This window comes from Quercus lobata, chromosome 7 (assembly GCF_001633185.2).
Source record: "Quercus lobata isolate SW786 chromosome 7, ValleyOak3.0 Primary Assembly, whole genome shotgun sequence".
In the NCBI taxonomy this organism is placed as follows: domain Eukaryota; kingdom Viridiplantae; phylum Streptophyta; class Magnoliopsida; order Fagales; family Fagaceae; genus Quercus; species Quercus lobata.
The window spans coordinates 43,799,020-43,806,648 of record NC_044910.1 but is presented as its reverse complement, the minus strand read 5'-3'; the positions used below and the strand labels follow the sequence as shown (position 1 = coordinate 43,806,648).

Here is a 7,629-nt window from a genome sequence, read left to right as displayed (position 1 = left end):
ATATATATATATATATATATATCCAAGTTTTGAATGATTGAATCACATTGGAGTCTCCACATCCATCATGGGCTAGTGGATTAAAATTATAATATTGGGATAAAGAAATGGAATAAGCCACAATAAGCCTTCAAAGTTTCGAAGATTCATTAGAGTATTTCTTTCACATATGCTTGTGTCGGACCTGTTGGTATTGGCCAAAAAAAGGGGCTGTGCTTTCTGTTTATACCAAAACATATGGGTAAAATGCCTTGGACTGGAAAGACAAAGATATGAAGAATAGGTCTTTAGCTCCTGAAATCAAACTAGATTAGGACTTAAATGGTGAAATTATTCGGTCTATGAGGAGAACTGTTGAAATGGTTCTTCCAACTAATAAACAATACCATTTTTCCAAGTGTGTAAGTTAACTTCCCAATCAGTATACGAAAAAAAATTCACCAAAAAATATCAAATTTGCATAAGTTCTAACGTTTTATTAGTTGAGAGGATTAGAGAGAACCATCGGCAATCTTTCGGTGGACAAGACCTTTTACAGTTGGACTAAAAATAAAAATACCTTTACAGTTATAGACGGTTTAGATATGATAAACAACAGCTTTATCAAAAAGATATGATAAAAAATGATTAATAAATATGTAGACCATTAAGATATTGAAAAGAGGAGGTTAGAAAGGCCGCCGATTTCTTCTCCATTTTCTGTGCTCCGCATGTCACGTCTAAAACTGCATGCCTCTCTAAAACAGCCTTAATAATGAGTTGTTCCAAATTACAATAATAGCATACCAAATATGTACTAGTACTTGTAGCTGTTAAACGTATCAAATAAAGATGGATAGGGCAGTTTTAGATGATCATCATGCGGTTACGGTACCTTACACTAACCATAAATTATTCTTGGTATTTACGTAATGGACGAAGTAAATAAATCATATAGTACCCACTACTCATCTAGTAGGAGCTAGAATTCATTAAATATACAAACAAACATATAGAAGAATCCAATAATGAAACAGAAACATTAATTCATTTGATGGACTATATTACAAATTCAAGTCTCTTAGGAGATTGTGTTATATTATCATAATGTGCATTACATCGAAAGTGCATTACTGCAAACTAAACGCACTTTTAAGAGTTCATGTACAGGTCAATTAACCAATAACAGATTAAAAAAAGAGGGGGGCCAAGAAAAATTAAAAGCTGATGATGTGTATGAGGGTATGGGACTGTGAATGATTGATAAGAGCTAGAGTTAAGAGGAGGAGGTGTTGATCTTGTGCTTAAAGCAAAGAAAGTTGCTTTACATAACATATCACCCGGAAACAAGAACAAGGAAATTGGCTTGGGGAGGATGTTTTGTTTGCTTTGTCACGTTAATGGTCACTACTTTCATTCCCTTCTTTTGTAATATATTATAACAAAGCTTTTGCAAATCTAACATCCAAAGCAACAAGGTCCATGTACGTCCGTTAGTCCTTTCCAGAACTATAGGTCGAGATCACGTACCCTATCTCCTTTCTCGTAGCCAGGTTTTCATGTATTATTTTGACAATGCTATTTTTTTATTCTCTCTTATTGTTTGTTTTCTTTAGTCTTACAACTGCTAGGGATGGACAATATTGGGACCTCATATTTAAAAAGTCATTTTTCTAAATATAAAGTACTGCAATAAAATATATAAAAAATTCAAAATCCAGGAAAGTAGGATTACAATTAGAGGCTGTATATGTAACTTAACTCTAAAAACAAAATGACAGATTTTGAAACAACTCCAACCTAGAAAAGTCGGTGAAAGGTTGTGTTACTTGTGTATTAGAGAATATATAGATGAACCGTGGTTGTGTGACAAAACATCCAGTATTTTATCTCTTTAATGCAAACTTACTTTAACGCCTCCCCACTGTTGGGTGCCTTACCGTGTGGGTCCAGCCCACTTGCTTGCTCTGATACCACTTGTTGGGGAAAAATCCTAATCCCCTCTATGTCTATGTGTGAATTAAAATTAATGACTATCAAGCAATAGCAATATTATGGAAACAAAAATAATTCAGCAAGCACCACACAACCACAACACAAGAACACCAAATCTTACGTGGAAAACCCTCTAGTGTAGAGGGAAAAACCACGGGACAGCTCCGAAAAATATCCACTATAAATAGAGATTACAACTATCAAGTTTATGCTAAACTTGTGTTCACAATAAATTGGATATACAACAAATTAATCTCAAGGAGTAAATACAATCTTACCACAAAACCAGTAGCAAAATCTTCCTTCAAATACTCCAACTCTCCATGGTTGTAGCACTCAAAAACTCCATGAGAACTCCACCAATTTATCTTCCTTGTGTGAGCAAAGAAAAATGTCTCCTTTTTCTTTTTCACTCTCTCACACTCTCACTGTGTTTCTCTCTATTTTTCGAGCTGCACCTCCATCTGAAGCTCTCTCTTTTTTGTTGTGTTTTGCTCTCTTTGGAACTCACATACAATGGCCAAGAAAGGCTCTCTATTTCAGCTTTTCTCACAAGGCCGAATGGCCTTTGTTTCCTTCTTTTCTTCTTTGTCAGTTTCAGCGTGTCTCACTGCCCAGGAAAAATTGGCATGCTGACTTTGGAACACTTCTCATTAAGAGAAGTTAGACCTCTCCATGTTTTGGTCACTTCTCAATAAATGGAAAGCTGAATTTGAAGACTCTTGGAACCAAGCTCATAAATGATAGCAGAAGAATAACAAATTTACCATTGGGAAATTTTATAACATACACACAATGATCTGCATTTGTCCTCGTGTACTCGTGACCCACCATGAATGAGTCAAACTTCTTGTACCACTGTCTTGGAGCTTGCTTCAAGCCGTACAAACTCTTCTTTAACTTGCAAACTATGTGTTCTTTCCCTTTCACTTTGAATCCCTCTGGCTGATCCATGTAGATGATATGTTGATAGTAGGACAAGATGCAGGTGTGATTGGAAATTTAAAGATGGACTTGTTCAAGTCATTTGATATGAAAGACTTGGGTCCAGCAAGACAAATTTTGGATATGCAGATTCTACGTGACAGGAAAGCCAAGAAGCTATGGTTATCACAAGAGAAGTATATTGAGCGGGTTCTTGAAAGGTTCAATATGAAGCATGCCAAGCCAGTCAGTACACCTCTTGGTTCTCATTTCAAGCTAAGAAAGAAATCTTGTTCTTCATCAAAGAAAGAGAAGGAAGACATAGCATCAACTATTTATTCCTCAGCAGTTGGGAGTTTGATGTACGCTATGGTTTGCACACAACCAGATATTGCTCATGCAGTTGGTGTTGTCAGTAGGTTCATGGTTAATCCTGATAAGGATCACTGGGAAGCAGTGAAGTGGATTTTCAGGTATTTAAGGGGTAGCTCTAAATTGTGCTTGACTTTTGGTGATTCTAAACCAATTTTGGAGGGTTATGTAGATGTAGATTGGGCAGGTGACCTTGATGGTAGGAAATCTACATCGGGGTATTTATTTACTTTTGCAGGGGGAGCTGTATCATGGCAGTCAAGATTGCAGAAGTGTGTTGCCTTATCTACAACTGAAGCTGAGTATATTGCAGTTAATGAAGCAGGTAAAGAGATGCTTTGGTTGAAACGGTTTCTCCAAGAATTGGGTTTGAAGCAAGATGGGTATGTAGTTAATTGTGATAGTCAGAGTGCTATAGACTTGAGCAAGAATTCTATGTACCATTCACGCTCAAAGCACATTGAGGTGAGATACAATTGGTTGAGACTAGTTGTTGAACAACAGTTATTTGAATTAGAGAAAATTCACACAGATGAAAATCCAGCTGACATGTTGACCAAGGTTGTGTCTAGAGAGAAGCTAAAGCTTTGTGTTGGGTTGGCCGGCATGAACTCTGATTGAAGACTTGGGTTGAAGATCTCCTCCGTAGTGGGCTGGAGGGGGAGATTGTTGGGTGCCTTACCGTGAGGGTCCAGCCCACTTGCTTGCCATGCTTTGTCAAAGCTCATTTATGAGCTTGGTTCCAAGAGTCTTCAAATTCAGCTTTCCATTTATTGAGAAGTGACCAAAACATGGAGAGGTCTAACTTCTCTTAATGAGAAGTGTTCCAAAGTCAGCATGCCAATTTTTCCTGGGCAGTGACTTAGGCATGTGAGACACGCTGAAACTGACAAAGAAGAAAAGAAGGAAACAAAGGCCATTCGGCCTTGTGAGAAAAGCTGAAATAGAGAGCCTTTCTTGGCCATTGTATGTGAGTTCCAAAGAGAGCAAAACACAACAAAAAAGAGAGAGCTTCAGCTGGAGGTGCAGCCCGAAAAATAGAGAGAAACACAGTGAGAGTGTGAGAGAGTGAAAAAGAAAAAGGAGACATTTTTCTTTGCTCACACAAGGAAGATAAATTGGTGGAGTTCTCATGGAGTTTTTGAGTGCTACAACCATGGAGAGTTGGAGTATTCGAAGGAAGATTTTGCTACTGGTTTTGTGGTGAGATTGTATTTACTCCTTGAGATTAATTTGTTGTATATCCAATTTATTGTGAACACAAGTTTAGCATAAACTTGATAGTTGTAATCTCTATTTATAGTGGATATTTTTCGGAGCTGCCCCGTGGTTTTTCCCTCTACACTAGAGGGTTTTCCACGTAAGATTTGGTGTTCTTGTGTTGTGGTTGTGTGGTGCTTGCTGAATTATTTTTGTTTCCATAATATTGCTATTACTTGATAGTCATTAATTTTAATTCACACATAGACATAGAGGGGATTAGGATTTTTCCCCAACACCCACTCCCCAAAAACGGTTATATTGCAACCTTGTGTCACCAAGAAGTAATTGAAGTCCAGTCAAGAAAATAGATCAGTGCATCCAATTGGGCAAATACAATCAAGCAGAGACCTACTTTTGCTTCCAATTTAGGCTTATTATCTATAAAATAGATCTAGGGGGAGACCAATGACCATAATATATTAATCCATAAACGGATAAACATGATAGACAATACAAAATTTATAAATATAATATAAGCATTGATAATGATAGTTTGTCAATTTTAAACTCATTGGATTACATACTCAGCTATTGTAAAAATTAGTAGAAGCATCCAAATCCCAATCCAAAAATGCAAGCCATGTATCAGGTACAGTGAGAAACTAAATGTACATTCAAATCCTATAAATACCCTTAAACACTTCATCTTCCTCATCACCTCCACAACTCTTAACTTCTAAACTCACTAAGCCACTTCTTCTCTCTCTTACACTTACACACAGACACACGAAGTTACAAACAGACACATTATTTTCTCATCCAAATTAACCAAAATGGCATACCTCAGAAGCTCTCTAGTCTTAACACTTCTCTCTATGTTCATTTCCATAGTGCTAGCTTCTCCTATGACATACAATGTGGTGAGTTTGGGAGCCAAAGCTGATGGGAAATCGGACTCGACTCAGGCTTTTGTTAGTGCATGGACAAAAGCTTGTGCCTCAGTAAAGCCTGCAATTATTTATGCGCCAGTTGGAAGGTTCTATCTAAGGCAACTGGTTTTCAGTGGACCATGCAACAACAATGCTATCCTTATGCGCATAGCTGGGACCCTTGTGGCTCCATCAGACTATAAGATCCTTGGAAATACTGGAAACTGGATTGTGTTTGAACGTGTTGATGGGGTTACCATATCTGGTGGAATTCTTGATGGCCAAGGCACTGGTTTGTGGGCTTGCAAAGCCTCTGGCAATAGTTGTCCTTCGGGAGCCACGGTATGTGCAAATGACTAAATTGCCTTTTCTTACATATTTACAGTTTAACTTGTGGTGATCTTAATTTTTTCCTCCACTTTATTCTTAAAAAAAAAAAAATTAAAGATCTCTTTATAGTTTATACTGGGAGTGGGTGGGATTTACTGTTTTGATTTTCGTTTGAACTTTTGACTGATTTTGCTCTTCTTGGTTTCGGAGGAGATTTTTGTAATATTCAAATAAATTTCAAGGAAATCGTATCGACTATACTGGGAATAATCCCATGTGATGGAGTAGAATATTTAATTTTGTGCACTTGTTGATGTTGCTTGCATTGAAAGTCTATCCCGTTAAGGTCAACATATATACTCCATGTATTTATAGTTATGTTTATAGTTGATTTAGAGAAATACTCCATATATTTACTTTATTTGTAAGTTTTAAAACAACAATAATTGGAACATTTTCTTGTGTGTATGCAAGAAGACACTGGAATTTTCAAACTCAAACAACATTGTGGTACATGCATTAACCTCCCTAAACAGCCAAATGTTTCACATAGTTGTCAATGGCTGCCACAATGTGAAAATGCAAGGTATCAGGGTTACCGTTGCCGGAAACAGTCCAAACACCGATGGAATTCACATTCAATTATCTTCAAGTGTCACAATTCTTAACTCCAAGATCGGGACTGGTGATGATTGCATCTCAATTGGCCCTGGTACAACTAACTTGTGGATTGAGAATGTTACATGTGGACCTGGGCATGGAATTAGGTATTCAATTTTTTAAATCTTAATTAAAATATTACATGTTTGAAACAACTATATTATTTGGTAATGCTAAATTGATCCCATTTGTGTACTTAATTGGTATAGCATTGGGAGTCTAGGCAAGGACCAGCAAGAGGCTGGTGTACAAAATGTGACAATTAAGACAATTACTTTTACTAGTACTCAAAATGGAGTGAGGATTAAGTCATGGGAAAGGCCTAGCAATGGGTTTGCTAGGAACATTCTATTCTAACATGCCGTTATGATGAATGTCCAAAATCCTATAGTAATTGACCAAAATTACTGCCCTGGCAACAAAGGTTGCCTTGGTCAGGTAATATTTTTTTATCACTTATTTTGCATACAAATATAGTTTAAACCAAGATATGGTTTCTTTTGAAAAGGCGAAACATTTTCAAGTAAATCACACAAAATAAATTCTAAAAATTTTAGTTCTCAGGAGCAGAAGATTTTTTTAGTTGGAGCTTGCATGCTATGATACTATCAAGTGGTAGATTGACATATAGATTTTTTTTTTTTAAAAAAAAAAACAGGTTTCTGGAGTTCAAATTAGTGATGTGACATACCAAGACATCCATGGAACATCAGCAACAGAGCTTGCTGTGAAATTTGATTGTAGTCCGGGGAATCCATGCTCCAGAATAAGATTGGAAAATGTAAAGCTCACTTACAAGAATCAAGTAGCCCAAGCTTCGTGTAGCCATGCTGCTGGAACATCTGCTGGTTTTGTCCAGCCTACAAGTTGCTTGTAGAGGGGGAAAAATTATACAAAATCCAAATCTATGAAGGATAGAAAAGGAACCTACATTCCTGTCCTTTCATCCTTAGGGCAAAATATTGTACACATTTTTAGTTTTTGTAATATGAAGGTTAGTGTGATAGGTCATTGAGTGATAAGTTGATTGCTTGAGCCTGTGGCAGTGCTTGCCCACTAGGCATTCTTGAAGCTTGCCTGACATTGCAATCAAAATATAATGTTAAAAGTTGAAACCGTTATTTGGGTATATGATTGTGTTTAATTTTTTATTTTCAGTTCGACCCCACTTATTGGATTTATAGATTTTTTTTAAATAATTTATTGTTGATTCATAAAGTTTGTTACTAAGCTCTTT

The 7,629-nt window shown here is 36.6% G+C and overlaps 1 pseudogene; it reads left to right on the top strand.

Moving 5' to 3' along the window:
- Positions 1-5,306: 5,306 nt before the first annotated feature.
- Positions 5,307-7,269, top strand: LOC115951228 (annotated as a pseudogene).
- Positions 7,270-7,629: the final 360 nt, after the last annotated feature.